This window comes from Esox lucius, chromosome 14 (genome assembly GCF_011004845.1).
Source record: "Esox lucius isolate fEsoLuc1 chromosome 14, fEsoLuc1.pri, whole genome shotgun sequence".
Taxonomy (NCBI): Eukaryota; Metazoa; Chordata; class Actinopteri; order Esociformes; family Esocidae; genus Esox; species Esox lucius.
The window spans coordinates 21,644,966-21,665,077 of NC_047582.1; positions in this window are offsets into that span (position 1 = coordinate 21,644,966).

A 20,112-nucleotide genomic window follows, 5' to 3' on the forward strand; every position below is an offset into this window, starting at 1 on the left:
ATTAAGCTAGAATATACCACTTGTTTTTAAAATATGCCTTGAATATCATGTAAATTGTCTTTTATTATTTGTCAGATTATTTCACTTATTTCAAGCAAATATCTCTTCAAAAATAGTTAAATTGTCTGGTTCCATTTGTGGAATCTAAAACAAAGATCCAGGAAATCACATGTATGATTTTTAAATAAATAATTTGCATTTTGTTGCATGACATAAGTATTTGATCACCTACCAACCAGTAAGAATTCCGTCTCTCACAGACCTGTTAGTTTTTCTTTAAGAAGCCCTCCTGTTCTCTACTCATTACCTGTATTAACTGCACCTGTTTGAACTCGTTACCTGTATAAAAGACACCTGTCCACACACTCAATCAAATAGACACCAACCTATCCACAATGGCCAAGACCAGAGAGCTGTGTAAGGACATCAGGGATAAAATTGTAGACCTGCACAAGGCTGGGATGGGCTACAGGACAATGGGCAAGCAGCTTAGTGAGAAGGCAACAACTGTTGGCGCAATTATTAAAAAATGGAAGAAGTTCAAGATGACAGTCAGCAGTGTCTTTCTGTTGTTTGTCCAGATGCTGTGAGTCTTCTCCTTGAGTTGAAGAGGTTACCCATGTGGGGGAGGATAGCTTGCACCTTGCGTGAAGCCTAGGTAGTAATTGAACAAAGGGAATGTGTTCTGTTGAGTTAGGACTGCAACTTACCACACCCCTTTTAACTGTAATAAATACGGACTGTTCATGTATTAAGACAGAGACTCCTCGGACGATTATGTTTCTAAGCGTTTGACGCGTCTCTCTTATTTGCAAATAATAATAAATGGTTAAAATTGTGCCAAGATAATTTTGTCTCTGTTCTTACTCTAAGTATCGATCGATCACACTAACCAGTAAAAACAGGAAGTACCTGTTTATTTGAAATGAGAATTATACTGCAAAGATTTTAACTTTATGTCAAAGAATGTCATGTTCTTGGAGGTAAAAAACACCTTTTCTTTGGAGTTTGGAGTGTTTTAGAGTAAAATATGACTATGTGCCTGAAAGACCTACTTGGGGTAAGGAGACTGTCATGGAAATATGATTTTTGGACGAACTATCCCTTTAACACTGTGCTGTAAAATTAATGTGGTTAAACTCCCTAGTATCTCATTGGCACAGCCTTCCCCCATAGGCAAGTGTTCTGCCCAACGCTCAGAGCTTCTGTGAGCCACAGTAGTAATTGAGCGAAAAACTTGTTTTTACCACCCCAAAAAAACCAGAAACATTTTAACACATTTATTAAAATTGTATCAGATTTTTTATATGATCCATAATATAAGAAAACATATGTATAGATATTATAAGCCTAACCCACATTTTTTTAATCAAATGTGGGCCTCCGCCCCTAAGGTCCTAAAGGGCGGACTGCCACTGGCAACACTGCATTAAGGTAGGGTAAACTTGCCAAGACAGGGCCACATCTTTACAAGTTAATTCCCTCTGCGACACTCACAATAATGTTAATATGAACTTGCCTTCCAACTGACTGATCTGTCAGCCTAGTACACTTGCACTTATCTGTAGACATCGCTACTGTACTGGGAGATTAATATAGGCCATGGAAGGTATTTTGGTCTGAGTGGCCATAGTAGTGTTTGTAGGGTTTTATTTAAGACCATTCTTGGTGATAAGATGATTAGCTAAATATGATATGGTAGCCAGGTACTGTTCTGGAAAAATTGCCTCTAATTGGGGACCCTATTTAAGTTCTATTGTTTCTCCACATTTTGGGTATCATTGTTTGTGTTTGTTGTATGATGCTGCACAACAGTTCTCGGTACGATTCTCCCTTTGGTTTTTGCTTGTGAAGAAGGAATAAAGGAATATTCCACTACAGCCCCGCAATCCATGTCTGACCGTGACAAGCCGGAGACCAGACTGTAGAGCAAGACTAGTGGCTTGGTTTCTTGAGTCATCTGAAAAGGACCATGACGAACAGCTCTCCATTGAATAAAATGTGATGAAACAATGTACATCAAACTTCCACTCTTCAGGTTGGCACAATGTTTGACTGAGTCTCAGTAAACACAGGCCAGAATGAGTTTAAGGCCAGAGATGGGACAAAAGGTGTGTTCAAGTCAGAAATAAGACGAGTTATGTTATTTGCATTGGTTAGAATGTCATAAATCAGCTAGGTGATGTCATGCGTTAACATGGACAACGGATTCCTTTGTCTAGACTGTGCATTCTTTATTGTATCAGTTATGATTGATTAGGATGAATGTATTCAATTAAACATGTACTGGAGCGAACACGTCTTACTTTCTTTACCCTGATCAAATCATAATGTCTACAGGACTTAGGTTCTCTTGTGTGCCATTGGATCAATGATGATCTCACACAAACCTTGACGCCTGTTTTCCACCCCTGCTTTGATGGTTGGTTGATGGCAGGCTGACATCAACTCAACATCAAACCCAATGAAAAATGTATGACTCTGCTCAGAAGGAATGGATGGTTGCACTTCGTTTGGAGGAATGAACATTAGTTTGGCAAGTTATGTGTGGGGTGGAGCTTTGTTTGAGTGTGTATCAGTGAGTGAGTTAGTGTGTGTGCGTGTGTGAGGGAAATTAAATAGGTCTTGGTTCAGGTGTTTCATATTTTGTGGGACAAAAGAAAGTGGATGTATAAATCTAATTGTAATTAATGCAAAGTCAAATACAAAACAAATGGTTCACATATTATGTGTGGTGGGGAAAATGCAGTCTTTTACAATCTCCATGCCTCTGCCTTGCATTTACTCACCTTTCATTATAACTTACATTTGAGACATTTTGCAGATGTTCTTATCGGGAGCAACTTATATTTATTAAATTAATTGTGCAATGGCTAGGTGGGACAATAACACAACCCAGAAATAATACAATACTCACTCATACAAGTCAATGCTAGGAGTAGATACTCTTTATTTGTTTTTCCCAGCATTGATCAACGTTTAGTAATTAGAATTGAGTTCTAATTACCAAAACCTTTGCGAGAACAAGTGGAATCATGATCCAGGTATGTTTGCTATGTTCCCCTGTTCTCCACAAATTGTTTGTTAGGAGTGCATTTATTAAACATTCACTATAACTGCAAATCCTGCCAATGGTGAGATATGATACTAATTGCCCCAGCCAAGACCAATGCTGGTGGCAAGTTACAACCTGCAAGATTAGAGATGTGACTCATTAGGCAGTTCAATAAACAAATTAAAAACAGAAAAGAATATTGGCAAACATTAGGGCTGTATTTTGCTAGAGACCTCACAACACAAACACTTTATTTTGTAACTCTCAAAATAAAGTGTAACCTAAAATTATTTTAAATAAAATGTAATTGATAAGTCATACTGAAAGGTTATGATTCAATTGAACTGAGTTAGATGGCTTCTTCATCCTAATTAAAACTACAGCTTCAACCTGCAATCAGCAGAAACATGGGGAGAGGAATTAACCTCACTGCTCAAATTTCAGTGGTTGTTCTCTTGCTGTAGCCACCCACTCCAACTCCAACCCAGTTTCCAAATAAGTTGGGACGCTGCGTAAAATGGTAAATAAAAACAGAATGCAATGATGTGCAAATCATTTAAACCCTGTATTCAATAGAAAATAGGACAAAGACAACATATCAAATGTTGAAACTGAGACATTTAATTGTTTCTTGAAAAATACAGTGCTTCCAAAGCATCAGAGGGATCTCATTGTTGAAAGAAATCAGTCAGGAGAATGGTGCAAAATAATTTCCAAAGCATTAGATATTCCATGGAACACAATGAAGACAGTCATCATCAAATGGAGAAAATATGTCAGAGACATTACCAAGAACTGGACGTCCCTCCAAAATGTATGAAAAGATGAGAAGAAAACTGGTCAGGGAGGCTTCCAAAAGGCCTACAGCAACATTAACCGTTTGACGCGTACGGTCACACTAGTGTGATCAGGCTAGAGTGGTCCCTGAATCGTACGATCACACAGGTGTGATTAGAATGTTATGTTTAGAACGCACCATTAGCATGCCTAGCTACAAGTAACGTAACAATGGCTGGTCAGACCGCGCTCTTATTTACTCACATTTAGCTCAAACAGTGTTTATAACTTTATTTCCTGATTGTAATTGTTTCAAGACCATACTATGATATTAACCAGGTAGAAAGCATTCAAATCGGGACAAGAAGTTTTACTTACGTACACAAAACGAATTATATTAGCGACTACTACCGATCAAAACCATTGCAAAAACTTTCTAGAAGTTACGTTACCTGTTGTATGCATTTTATATAGTTTATTCATTTTCACTGCACTGAATTACTGTTCACGATTTGTTAGCTAGCGGGCAGCTGACGTTTGCTAGTGGTTAGCTGATGTTTTCTAGCTAGCTACAGTTATAAATCAACCAACTTTTGCAGCTCTTAGAATTTGAGTCAACGAGAGAAGCTTGCAATGCAATGCATGTCGTGTTCCTTACCTAGCAAGGTGACTGTTCAAATGCTGGCGTGAGTTCAAATGCTGGAGAGAGTACTGAAGTCACGCGCAAAAAAACTCACGCTGGGGGGGTCGGTAAGGAATATTTGAAAGACTGAAGCCATTTCTTGCAAAGAAAAACATCCAAGCCCGGCTGATGTTTGCAAAAACAAATATCAAGTCCCCCAAAAGCATGTGGGAAAATGTGTTATGGTCTGATGAAACCAAGGTTGATCTTTTTGGCCATAATCCCAAAAGGTATGTTTGGCACAAAAACAACACTGCACATCACCCAAAGAACTCCATACCCATAATGAAGCATGGTGGTGGTAGCATCATGCTTTGGGGCTGTTTTGGCACAAAACCTTCAGGCGTCCGTTAGAAAGCTGGATTACACCTAAGGGACCCCACTGTCATTGCCAGGCCCAATATCCACTAAAACCTGGGGCCTCTAAGGGAATAACACCTTTGTTTAGCTGTAAAAGAGATTGCGGTCTCAGTTTGTGTTCCTTGTTGTCTTACATGAATGTAATTTTGGACTGTGAACATTAAATGTTTTGAAATACTTAAAAAAAATGTTTTTATATATTTATTATTAAGGGACCTTTAGTATGAAGTGTTACCCCACCTATGTTATAGCTGAGATATTGATCTAAACATGCCAGTCAAAATAATGACTCATAAAATTCCAACTGGGAGTCATCAATATTCAAACACACAAGCACACACAAATACACACATGCACAAGTCTTTCTTGTTTCAGCTTACACTTATACTTTGTTCACTTCATAAAAATATTACATTTAAATCCAAATATCACATAAATACTGCTGTTTGTTTAATTAATAATTTGCATGAAAATGTCAGTAGAGTAGGAGAATAAATGACAAAGTAAATATTACATTGAAAAGCAGCACTGCGTAACGTTTCTTTGGATAAATATTTTGCAATAATGTCTATTGTGGAGGTTTTTACACCATTTGACATTTCCTTCAGCTCGCAAGTCCCACACTGCTAGAGTGATGAACACATTGGACACATCTGCTCTGCTGGGGAAGCTAAGATGCTAAGATGGGGATAGGTTAATGGCAGGGCCACTGATCACCTGCATACTGCAGTTTAGACTCGAGTGTTGCACATCTCATCTTGAAATTGCAGCCTTTATTTCTAAAAAGGCTGAAATCTATGGATTATTAAACATGTCAAAAGTCTGTGCACTTTTGTCACAAAATTTGTGGTCGTATAATAAGGGCCGTGATCGTAAGTCTGATACTCAAATCTGTAATTACATTTTGCAAGCTTGTACCTTGAGATACTTGCTTTGCATTTTTGTACATTTAGCTTGTGCTTGCAAACAATATTTGACCATCTTGTACAATAAAGTTTGATCACATTTTACAAACTCACAGTTGTGTAACCAAACATTTGTGTAAATTTTACCCGAACAACAAGCATTTTTTATTTTCAGATTTATAAAAAATATTTCTTGCTGTGAGGCTAAAATGCATACACGGATCATTCTTTGCATTCTCTCTGAATTTTCACATTTACAATGTGGAGAAGTTCTGTATTTTGAGCTTCGTAAGTGAAAATTGGGGTGGGTCTTCCACCCCTGACCAGTTAGTAACATTTGCATTCCTACAATCAATACCATTAGTTGGATAAGTCCATCAATTTAATAAAAATACCTTATTTCCAGAAGGCGATTAGTTTTCTGCAATTGTGGACATTTTAATGATCTACACTGCACTTGTGTGATCTGTTATTTTCTGACCAAGCTAAATAAATAAAGCAAAGTCTATTTGCACCCAGGAGTCCATAGCCAACAATGCTGTTGGCACCCAGGTGTCCGTAGCCAACAATGCTATTTGCACCCATGCCCATGCATCTATTTACACCCAGGTGTATATAATGGAAGACAATTTGTACCCATGTGTCCGTAGCCAACTACCTGTTGGCAAATACTCCAACGAATCACACCCCAATACTATTTGCCTCGATTTACATTGAGTATTACATGGTAAACACCCTATGATTTGGTGAGATAATGTCTTCATTCATCTGTTTCAGGTTTATTACTACAGCATGTGTATGGATGTCACTAATACAAAAAACACCCAGAATACCTAGTATTAGTTCTACCTGTTGTGAGTAATTTTTTGCATGATGCACACGAGCACTATACACACTATGGCCTTGGCCGGCTAGTACAAAACATGCATATCTGTGCTGAGCCTTGGAATGATTAATCATATGTCACAAGAACCAATGTATAAAGTCAACATCTAACATTTGCTAAATTAGCTGGGCATAGCTAACCATAGAAGTTTGCACATTGGATCATTTTAGTTTAATTATACAAACAGTGAGAAAACAGAACGTTATTGAAAAGGTTATATTTTGTGTTTAAGGTAGCCTACCTTTTTTAATTGAATCCTCCTTTTGCACTACATCTTTGGTATTTTTTCAACTTTCCCATTGAACAATTACAGTACAATGAAATGCAGTAAGAGCCAAACATCCCCTGTAACAATTGAACTCACAACCTAGAGATTATGAGACTGACGCTGTATGCGAAGTGCACAGTATCCTTTGGTGTCTGCTGCCATTGTTGCACGTAGCCATCCGTCACATATTGCGTCATTGATTTGGGTGGGTGTAAATAGACGATTAGCTGCAGTGTGGCTATTCTCACCCGGGTGCAAATAGACACCCCGAATAAATAAATGCTTGAAAATAGTTATTCATGTCTTGTATTTTGCTAATTCGTATGCGTATTCTCTATGCAGCAATGGTTGTCTAAGCAAACATCTATGACCAAAATTTTTTTTGTACAAGCACATAGTGCACTATGCACATTCGAAGGGTAGTGCTTACATGAGCCCACACCACTTGATGGGTGAATGTCAAAATAACACCCCAACAGTGAAGTTGGGGTAGCTACAGTTGAAATAAAAGTATTGTATTGTTAATGGTCAAGAAGTGTGTTATGGGTTGTATATAAGATTTGCTAACTATGTACAGCGATGGATTTAGGTATGGGTGACATGGGCAGCTACCCCGGGGCGGCATCTTGCCGGGGGCAGGACGTGGTACACTCAGATTTGGTTTTCAATCTCTCATTTGCATGACATGTAAATTCTATAATGTCACCGTATGGGGTCACCGTATGAGGTCAATTAATCTTGTTGGAGTGGGCGCCCTGATTCCAGTTTGTCTTCCACTCAGAAGTATGAAATGGGGAGAGGGATGGGGGAAGGTTGACCTCAGGTCTACCTACTCGAAGCCCGAGGTAGGGGGAGCGGGGTAATCGATCAAATAGCACACCTCTAACTTTGTACAGTACTAATGCTATTTGTAAAATCTGTCACACTACGAAATGCTACCAAATAAACCACAATTCATCCATCTCATCCTCTCATCTTCATCCACTTATCCGGTATCGGGTCGCGGGGGCGGCAGCTCCAACAGGGGACCCCAAACTTCCCTTTCCCCAGCCACATTTGTCAGCTCTGACTGGGGGATCCCGAGACGTTCCCAGGCAAGGAAATATAATCTCTCCACCTAGTCCTGGGCCTACCCCGAGGTCTCTTCCCAGCTGGACGTGCCTGGAACACCTCCTTAGGGAGACGTCCTGGGGGCATCTTTACCAGATGGCCAAACCACCTTAACTGTCAACTTTCGATGCAAAGGAGCAGCGGCTCTACTCCGAGTTCCTCACGGATGACTGAGCTTCTCACCCTATCTCTAAGGGAGAAGCCAGCCACCCTTCTGAGAAAGCCCATTTCAGCCGCTTGTACTCGCGATCTAGTTCTTTCGGTCATGACCCAGCCTTCATGACCATTGGTGAGGGTAGGAACAAAAATGTACCGGTATATTGAGAGCTTTGCCATCCAGCTCAGCTCTCTTTTCATCACAACGGTGCGGTAAAGCTAATGCAATACCTCCCCTGCTGCTCCGATTCTCCGGCCAATCTCCATTGTCCCCTCACTCACGAACAAGACCCCGAGATACTTGAACTCCTTTACTTGGGGTAACGCCTCATTCCCTACCCGGAGGAGGCACTCCATCAGTTTCCTGCTGAGAACTATGGCCTCATGGTCAATTCATTCATATTACAGTGAATATATAGTTTCACAGACATATTGTTTTTTTCGTAAAGAATAATATAAAACCAGTCTGCACACCACCAAGGTGAATTGGTTAAGTCTTGACTGTTGGTTGACAGTGTTGGGTGGATGGGTTTGTATTGATGCTCGCGTGCCAAATCAACACAAATGGATAAGAAAAGGAAGAAAAGGTCTAAGCCATCATGTCCCCAGTTTAGGGAAACATGAAGGTTTACAGCTATGTCATCTCTTTCTGAGTATAATATTATACATAATCAAATAGGCTAGTATAACACTTATCTTTGTTAGCCTATTTTCTTGCTGTGCTAATACACGTAGGGTGACAATAATCAGTTTTCTATCCAACTAGCATGTAAAATGTGATATCATTTCACACAGTTTCATCATGGTAATGTGTGTAGCCTGCTCTTTAGTCAGGAGGTGTGCCAAATGTGGGTGTGATATTTAAGTGCCACAAGCAGTTTTACTGTATGAGAGAATGAAACAAGCTTAAATATCAAAACCACATGGTGTGAAAGAGATACATTTTTATTTTTTATTTATTTATTTTATTTATAGCTTTTCTGTTTAACATACAAGAAAAAGCACAGGAGAACATAACAAATTAACCCATCCATAGACAAGCAAAAAACAGACAACAATAATAGACTAACGATTAGGTAGCTAAATGAAAAAGAAAATATTGTAACAAAGTATGCATCAGACGTGCACAAACACAGAATCAGATAAAAGAGATAAAGTAAAAAAGGGAAACGGGTAAAAAAAAAAAGAAATCATGCCCTTCTGAGAGATAGTAAAACCAGTTGACACAGTCACCAAGTGAAAACCAAGCATTTTAAGACATTCTTGATAGATAAGATAAAAACGGGTGCCAGGTTTTGTCAAAGGCTACCGAGTTGAGGGAGAGATACATTTATTTTAAGTTTGGTACTTAAAATATCTTACGACTTGGAGGCATAGAGACTCCTAAAAGGGAATTTTGACCATTGCTCTATTTACCTATAAATTATTGTTAATATGTTATTAACATTCAGTGGGGAAAACAAGTATTTGATACACTGCCGATTTTGCAGGTTTTCCAACTTACAAAGCATGTAGAAGTATGTCATTTTTATCATAGGTACTCTTCAACTGTGAGTGACGGAATCCAGAAAATCACATTGTATGATTTTTAAGTAATTAATTTGCATTTTATTGCATGACATAAGAATTTAATCAGAAAAGCAGAACTTAATATTTGGTACAGAAACCTTTGTTTGCAATTACAGAGATCATAAGTTTCCTTGTAGTTCTTGACCAGGTTGGCACACACTGGAGAGGGGATTTTGGCCCACTCCTCCATACAGACCTTCTCCAGATCCTTCAGGTTTCAGGGCTGTCGCTGGGCGATACAGACTTTCAGATCCCTCCAAAGATTTTCTATTGGGTTCAGGTCTGGAGACTGGCTAGGCCACTCTAGGACCTTGAGATGCTTCTTACGGAGCCCCTCCTTAGTTGCCCTGGCTGTGTGTTTTGGGTCGTTGTCATGCTGGAAGACCCAGTCACAGCCCATCTTCAATGCTCTTACTGAAGGAAGGCGGTTGTTGGCCAAGATCTCGCAATACATGGCCCCATCCATCCTGCCCTCAATACGGTGCAGTGGTCCTGTCCCCTTTGCAGAAAAGCATCCCCAAAGAATGATGTTTCCACCTCAATGCTTCACGGTTGGGATGGTGTTCTTGGGGTTGTACTCATCCTTCTTCTTCCTCCAAACAAGTTGAGTGGAGTTTAGACTAAAAAGCTCTATTTTTGTCTCATCAGACCACATGACCTTCTCCCATTCCTCCTCTGCATCGTCCAGATGGTCATTGGCAAACTTCATACATGCCTGGACATGCGCTGGCTTGAGCAGGGGAACCTTGTGTGCGCTGCAGGATTTTAATCCATTCTTTGAGACTGTGGTCCTAGCTCTCTACAGGTCATTGACCAGGTCCTGCCGTGTAGTTCTGGGCTGATCCCTCACCTTCCTTATGATGCCCCACGAGGTGAGATCTTGCATGGAGCCCCGGACCGAGGGAGATTGACTGTCATCTTGAACTTCTTCCATTTTCTAATAATTGCGCCAACAGTTGTTGCCTTCTGACTAAGCTGCTTGCCCATTGTCCTGTAGCCCATCCCAGCCTTGTGCAGGTCTACAATTATCCCTTATGTCCTTACACAGCTCTCTGGTCTTGGCCATTGTGGAGAGGTTGGAGTCTGTTTGATTGAGTGTGGGGATAGGTGTCTTTTATACAGGTAATGAGTTCAAACAGGTGCAGTTTATACAGGTAATGAGTGGAGAACAGGAGGCCTTCTTACAGAAAAACGAACAGGTCTGTGAGAGCCGGAATTCTTACTGGTTGGTAGGTGATCAAATACCCATGTCATGCAATAAAATGCTAATTGATTATTTAAAAATCATACAATGTGATTTTCTGGATTTTTGTTTTAGATTCTGTCTCTCACAGTTGATGTGTACCTATGATAAAAATTACAGACCACTACATGCTTTGTAAGTAGAAAACCTGCAAAATCGGCAGTGTATCAAATACTTGTTCTCCCTACTGTATCGTACTGTATATGCCACCAAAAATGTGAATTTCCTGATGCAATGTAAATACGAGTGTTCCTGCGCTCGAAACGGGTCGTCTACTCTTGTAAGGAGGAGTCATCCACAGAAGCATTTGTAATGCAAATTGAAACATACAAGGTAGTTAGTAAGCTCCTATGAATCTGTATAATGTAAAATGGCCAACATGTTGAAAAGCCTCTCTTCCAGGTTGGGAACAGGGCCAGGGCAGACGTATGGGTCGACATAAGGTACAACCAACTTGCCTGACACATTTAAGGCTAAATAATACCACTTTGACAATCACACCCATACTGAGTGACAGCCGATACTGGTGGTACTGGTTATGAAAATTGGACAGTGTATTATCTGGCTTATAACTCCAGGTTGGAATAGGATTTTACTGATTCTGAGACATGCAAAAATGTGTATAGTGTGACTCCCCCAGTCTTGTAAGTCAGGTGTTTGGGAGTATGTTCATGTAATATGGCAGTTATAGGAAGCAGGTTAACCTGTTTTTCCTGATAAAATGGTAAAGGCTTGCTAATCTCACCTGAAGGTTCACAATATCCCATAGAGTGTCATATAGGCAAAGGTGCAATGTTTTGAATGGTCTTTTCTTTTAATTCCCAGATGAGTTTTGACAGGGAAAAAGTTCACTTTGACTCATGGTTTTAAACTCTGTATGTGTTACTTAGAAGGCTCTTTGAGGTCAGGGGTGGGTTTTTCATAGTCATGGACATAGCATATATCTTCTTGAGTTGCGGATTGCTTTAGTGCTTTCCATGCATAGTGTGGGTAACAGATGCACACTGAAACAAATGTATATTTCAGAGAGACTATGAACTGAGAATAAGCAGATCTTTGATGCCGGTGAGCAGTATTTGTATATCAGACTTGCAGTTGAGGCTGGAATGTGGAACGTGAATATCTCAGTACAAAATCTGACTCCACCCAAGCGTCTGTAACCAACTGAGCACATAAGGAATGCATATATGTGAGGTGTTAGCTTGGGCTCAAATTCTACCTGTGCAATGAAGAAAAACTTCTAATACAGATTACAAGACAGTTTGTGACCCCTGCTTTAAGTTGGGCTGTGTAATATGTTTTTCTATGTTACCTCAATTAGCCATTCAATTCTAGGTTTGAAAGTGAGTGGTTTGATGACATTGGGCACAAATAGGTACATACATTATTTAATACACACGTCCATTTGACAGCACCACTTTCACACCCAGTGGACAGAAATCAGACTGCATCATTAAGATGACCGTTTAAAAGCCATGTCAATGCAAAAAATCTTCCTCTCAGAATGTAGTCTAGTGTCAAAATAGACCAGAAAGTGACCATAAAGTCAGTGCATAATTGTAGTCAACATGACTTGAGGGTTGGGTTTTGACTACAGTCATGCAAATTGGTCTACTAAAACAGTATTGTATCGTCTACAAAGCCGCACCAATTAACCTCTAGACAGTCAGACAGACCAGCCCATTATGCAACACCTCACATTTTGATTTATTCACAAAAGGCAGCAACTCAGACTGACTTGTTTACATTAGAGAACAGGATGCCAACGTTAAGAGACAACTAAGCCTTTAATGCAGTGGCTATCTGATAGGGAACAAAATGACAGTTGAGACAGTACTTTTGCATTCAAACTGTAATTCTCAATAGAAATACTCTAAACGCATTTTGCAACTACTGCAAAGACATAAGCAAACTCTAAAGTAGTGTTGTAATTATGTGCCTCAATGTAATTATTAATTAATTTTTTTCTTAAATCAAATAAACCAAGGCATAAATCAAGGCAACACTGTTTTTAAAAGTACTTAAAGATATGGTGGCTCTCTAAAGTTGTTCCTTCCTGTAACGTATGGTAGTAGCAGGACACAGGCGCCGAGTAATTTAATCAAACACTTAAAATCTAGGCTCTAGTAATTTGGCCGTCACATAAACAGGAACATTACATAAAACAATGATCGACAAGAAACACAGGGAACTGGGGAAATTAAATAGGAACTTGATCAGGGTTGAATGAGACACAAGCAACAGGACTAAACTAGACCCAGGAGAAAGCAAAGCAAGGTGTCAGTGGAAAATCACCTCATCAGGTGCACCGACGAAGAAGTTCTTTAAAAAAAGATGTTCTATAGGCTCTGAAACAAAGAGGGTTTTTTGTTTTTTCTCTAGGACACCCACAGGTTGATCTACAATGGTAAAGGTAAGCATTGTACGCTGTGAGAAAATGAGGGCATAAAAATGTTGTGCCCATACAATAAATTGAAATAAAATGTTTCCCTTTTGGGTACTCTTTTGGATAAAAAAAAGGCAAAGCAGTAAGTTCAAGCAGTTAACACCACAAATTAGTTTAACCATACTACCAACAATAGCATCACCATAATATTATTGATAGCAATCAACATGGTTGGATGATTTAATAGACAGGTATAAAATCTGACATGATAATAGGAGCGATCCGATGTCAGCTGATGCATCGCTGACCAATTACCCCTGTGATTTCCTGGCTGGACTAGCTAGGCTAATTATGTTACCAAAACAATGAATATTTTCACATTTTATGAAAATCATGGTCAATTTTGAAGAATTTGCACTGAAGTACTCTCATTGTCATATTGAATCATTTTCCATTACTTTTTACAGATCTTGTTGCTTCCAGAGGCAGTTTTGTACTCTGTGGTGAATGATGCAACAGATGAATATTTTTTACCTGCTATACGCTTCAGCACTCAGCGGCCACACTCTGTGAGTTGGCTTGTTCTACCTCTTCGTGGCTGAGCTGTTGTTGCTCCTAGATGCTTGTACTTCACAATTATAGCACATAAAATTTAACAGGGCAGAAATCTATTAGGGCAGACATTTTACAAACTGACTTGTGGCAAAGGTGGCATCCTATGACAGTGCCGCATTTAATACATACAGGTCCAAGGCACTAAGTTCTATGAGTGCCAAGTTAAAATATGAAATTGTTTTAAAATGAATTTTGCATAGATTGTTTTTTTAGTTTGATGTGGAGTTGTAGGGCTATATGGCCTAAAGCAGTGGTTCCCAACCAGGGGTACTAGGACCCCTGGAGGTACTTGGCCTTTCCACAGGGGGTACTTGAAAACACTCATGACACCATAGACTTACTAGTGAAATGAACTTGAGGGGGTACTTCAGGGGTACTCCAAGCAGTGCAAATTCTTTTTGGGGGTACAGTAACTGAAAAAGGTTGGGAGCCACTGGCCTAAAGTATATGGACATCCCTACAAATTATTGTGTTCAGGTGTTTCAGCCAAACCTGTTGCTCACAGGTGCATGAAATTTAACAGATAGCCACGAAATCTCCATAGACAAACATTGGCAGTACAATGGCTCATACTGAAGAGCTCAGTGACTAAAACTCCTTCCGTTCTTTATGCACATCCTGTCTCTGTGTCCAGTGCTTTACCCAGCTACAATATGTATGCTATTAGATTAATCCGCATGTCGATATGGTCTGGCATGAACCATTTCGTAAAGATTGTCTTCTGAACATCTAATTCTGAGCAAACATGCAATATGGGTCCCCCGGCAATGCAATGCATACATGTTTTGTACTGAATATTCTTTAAAAATGATCCTATAATGATTTATACTGACAGATTCTGTAAGCTATCAACACAGACAATGCTACATATATTACAAGTAAGGATTGTCAAATTGGTTCCAATATATTTGTAAGCTTAAAGGGAAAGTTACTTTCTCTGACTCATAGAATGCAAGGTCATCATAGAATGAAAGGTAATTCTATTTGCCTGTCGTTGGTTCTGAAATTAATAAAATATTTGTCAAAATAAACATTGAGATTATCATGGGAGTGTCCTCTTAAGGTTGAGATAGAAGGGCCTTTTAATCTTTCCTGTGGCTATAGTTGCTTTTGCATTTCAGGTCTTATGACAGTATTTACAAATGTGGTCTTCTGGTTTATTGAAACTCTACACTCAGGCTGTGGTTATAAGAAATATTAACTGATGCACAAGGAAGTATGTTTTCAAGAAAATGATGGAAACATGACACTTTGTTATTTGCTTCCTTTAACATCTTTCTGCCCTACTTTTTTACAATAATTGAATACTATTGTCCATCAGTTTTTTTAAGATACCACTTATTTGCAAATGGTGTTTTAAGATTGGATTATGCTCACAGTATGAAGCAGATATTTTACTGTTTGACTTAATGCACAATTTTTTGTGTCATTCCATTTACTGGAGTCTTACAAATATGCTTGAAGAATCTCACAACAAAGGTGTGACTCCCTTCATGCCTGGAATTTAAATACTTCAAGGAAATACATTTTGTGGAAGTCCCCAACAATCTACCCTGGCATTTTCATACACAATATAATCTTAGCAAATGTTTAAGGACAGAGTCCTCAATGTGTGGGTGTGTGTAACTAGTTTGTTCTGCCAAATTGTATGCATTTGTATAGGTGTGGAATCGCACATTTTTGGATATACAGTGACAGCTGTGAGACCCTACATCCCTACATACCAACCCGTTCATAGTTGACAACCTCTCATGTCACCACTCTTCTTTGCTCACTCCATTGGCTTCCAATTGAATCTCGTATACCCAACAAAGCCATGGTGCTTGCCTACGGAGCACTGGCCGTTTTAACAGCTTATTAGCCAGTAATAGGCTTACTAGTATCTACTACTTGAAAAATCCACATGAAACAGTCACAATATCATCGTAAACTCTTTTATTTCAAGCTTACTATAATGCAGATACAGAATTTTTTTTCTTTACGGAAATATTCACAACACATACTTTGCTTCGCTGGCGAGGAGATATGAACTTGGGACCTATAGTTCACAAATATGCTTCTCTAACCACTACACTATTTAACAAGGGGTAATCAGTCAGTCAGTCACTCACGCACTCAGTAAGAGACATTTGCTCTTCTTGGCCAGCTCCGCATACGCGGTCTAGTAAAAACAAAAATTGGTGTATCTTTACAAAGGGTCCCAAATATCTTGGAGAGAGAAATTAAGACAAAAATGACAATGATCTTTATTTGAGAGAAAATATGAGGTACCCATAACTGTCATATATGTATGAAAGGAATGTCTTTCTTGATTAAGAATGTGTCTTGTATAGGTTAGATTTCACTCATATTTTAATGTAAGCTCAAGCTGAGCAACAGAAATGTTTTCCTAGCCTTGGCTATGATCAAACTTATTCTCTTACACTGTAAGGCCAACAGACTGGCAGAAACTTTTCCAATGTTTAGTTGTCTCCTTTATGTTTATGCAATCTCTGAAGTAAACCTTTAGTGGTTGGAGGAAAATAAATATCTGTTAATGTCCTGCCTGTCATTGCCCAATTTGTTACCACGAAAGACCTATTACCAATTTAGGAATGTGATGCATAACCGCCCCTAATTTAAACATACCTTCTGTTTCTAAAGTCCCATAATTTCCCTACACCAAACCATCAAATAGCATATGCAACTCTACATCACCTTATTTGGTTTGTTTGATTCAAATCTGTTGTGTAGCAATTACCCATTGACATTTCAAGGTTTCAAGGTTTAACTGTCAAATGCACCAAACAAAACAGCATCATCCTGCACAATGAAATTCTTGACATGGCACCCGACAACTACTCGTTGTTGCCCTCCGTGGATTCGAACCGGTGTCTCCCACGTAAGAGGGCCTTTAACCGAGTTTGAATATGTCGCTAGACACCATTAAGCATTGTGTTAAACTGAGTAACATTCCTTTTTAAGTTTACCTCCACCACAAATAGCATCTATGAACTGTATGACTTTTGCTACTGGCAAAAAAAAGCTTATTTGCCATTTGTGAATGACATTGATACAGTATCTATCAATATAGATGACGATAACTGACTTTTTCGTCAAGTGAAAAGATGAGAGAATCGTGTAGCCAGCGAAGTGTTTGTCTATCAGGAACAAATCCTAATATCCATCTGTTTTATTTTAGGATTTCTATAATGTAGTTTCTGAAGGTTTTAACCAGCAAAGTTTTTATCTGCCCTGAAAAAATCCTAAGGCATAATGTGTTTTGACTGTGACGGGAGTCAAACACAGAACCTGGTGATCTGTAGCTTGTGTCGCTATCCACTAAGCTATTAAACAAGGGACAGTCAAACAGTCAGTCATTGAATATTGTAGATATGGCATTACATTAAAAAAAATCACTTGCATGAATTAGGATGGGGAGTATGAACAGTATAGTACAAGTATTGAGTATTATAGATACATGTGAATGTAATATGCTTATAAATGATACATGTAAAAGAATAATCTACTTCCCATAGTGCATCCTGGTGCCATGTGGCCATCCACGTGATGTAAAAGAAAAGGTGATTCATCAGACCATGCCACCTTCTTTGCTCCTTGGTTCTGATGCTGTGGGGGATGGGTAAAAATATTTACCCCCCTATCCTGGTGTAAAATATTGTTTGTCCCCCCCATTGTATAAATGTAAACATAACTATGTAATTTCAATAATAGTAATAAGACGCAATGAAAGCACTTGTGCTGATTATAAAATTGCAACACCCGCCCTTTGCCTCACAGTGGTTTGATCCACTGCCCCCCAGCCCTCAGCAGTGGCACATCGTGCAGGTACAGTGCATGGGTGGGAATCTGATTCTGATCTACTAGTAAGTAGTAAGTAGTTCAAACAAAGGATATGTTAGACATTTCTTTACTTCTACCACTTAATAAAATAAAAAACATTTCTAACCATCACCTGCTATATGGTCACTTGTTATGTTACCTAGCGGTTAGGCGATGTTTGCTAGCAAGCAAACCATCAACCAGCTTTTGTTAGCAAGCAAACCATCAACATCAACCAGCTTTTGCAGCTGTTTGAATTCAAGTCTATGAGAGAAGTTTGCAGTGACAGTGTTCATGTCTACCGTCTGAAAGGCACTCAATGCACATAGCTAATGTGAGGCTAATCCAGTAAATTTGTTTTATGTTGATAGGGTTTACACACAATCCCTGAATTTGCAAAGCCACAGTAGCAAGCAAACCGATGATGCAAACTAAAACAGTATAACGGCACTACTTTTGGTGTCCCCCTTAAAAATTGCTCTTGACAAAATGTTATGTAATGGTCTCCTCCAAACTTAATTTTCGCCCCGGATCAGTACCAGCATTAACTTTTTCAACAATTTGAGCTTCAACAATGAGCTTTGTCTACCCATGACCCTGCCGCTGATTCACCGCTTTTCCTTCCTTGGACCACTTTTGATAGGTACTTACTACTGCAGACCGGAAACACTCCACAAGGGCTGCAGTTTTGGAGATGACCCAATTGTCCAGCTATCACAATTCGGCTTGTCAAAGTCGCTCAGGTCATTACGCTTGCCCATTTTACCTGCTTCTAACACATCAACTTTGAGGACAGCATTTTCACATGCTGCCCTTATATATCCCTCCCACTGACAGATGCCATGATAACGAGATTATCAGTGTTATTCACTTCATCGCACAGTTCCGAGCTGTGTTTGTCCATCTTACAGAGGGGGGGGGTGGGTGCGAGCGGCTTTTGCACCTTAGGCAGGGAACGAGCATGGCCTTGGAGTATGCACTGTAATTCCGGACGGTGTCAGTATCTACAGATGGAAGGGGACTACAGATGGCAGGTGACTACAGATGGCAGGGGACTACAGATGGCATGGGACTGCGGACTGACGTCCAGATGGAACTGGCATGCGTAAGCGCTTCTATGCCGCTGGACGTCTAGGCAGAGGAGGATGGACAACGCAAAGAGAAAAATAGAGTCAACAGGGTCTGTGCCTGTTCTGCGGTGAGAAGGGGCACTTCCGGAAGGGCTGTGCCTCGGCCCAGACGCAGAGCAGGAAAGAGTCAAGTAGCCAGACAGCAAAGGCTAGCCCTTTCTGTTGCTTGGTGGTGTTGTCTGGTGGCTTTGCCTCTCATACATCCACAGCTCTGAGTGACTCCGGGGCTGCGGGGAGCTTCATTGACCAGTCCCTGGTATCTGCTCTCGCATACCAGGGATGGTTTAGATGTCCTGAGGTTCTCATTGCCCATCCAGGCTCTCGACGGGCATCCCGTGGGGTCTGCTTCCATTATCCACGTGACCTGCCCGCTCACCCTCACCAACAATGGCTACCATCGAGAGAGACTGGAATTAATGGTGCTGACGTCGTCCATACACCCTATCATCCTGGGTCTTCCCGTTGCTCCAGAAACACAACCTTGACATCGCCTGGAGCAAGCGGAAGATCCTGGGATGGTCCCTGGAGTGTCAGAAGACCCTCACACACACCTGTTTCTTGTTAGTCATTATGTTGTCTGTTTGAGTTCCTTGTCTTCACCTGCGCCTCACCTTATTGTGTCATTCATTTTGAGACCCTGTGGTGTGTTTTTCCATGTTGCCATTAAAAGAGTAGTGACTCTCCTTTTTACGCACTCGCTACCCCCAGAAGAGGACTTCACAGTATTGGAAATCAAATGATGTACCATCTCAAAGAGAGTGGAAAAGCCTCACATTGTATTATTTAAATATAGAGAAAAATCTTGCAATGAAGAGAAATAAAATAAAACAATTTAATTTAGTATGAGAAATATTAATAAAACCCTTCAAAACTAAGTAAACTAGTAAGGTATGAGCATGAGCTGGGGCATAAGGGTTTGTTGTAAAGTATGTTTGGTTTTTGTATAGAGTTTAGTTTTTTGTTATTTGCTTTTGTTAATTGTTATAGTGAGTGGAATTTGTTATTTCGAATTTTTGTAGGGTATGTCTATTATGAATCTTGCATTTGTCAATGTTTGCTGATCTGTATGGGGGATCTGTACTATTTTACAAATTGTATTCGGTTGTTGTTTTACTTTACCTGTATGTAAGGTACATCATTATTTGGAG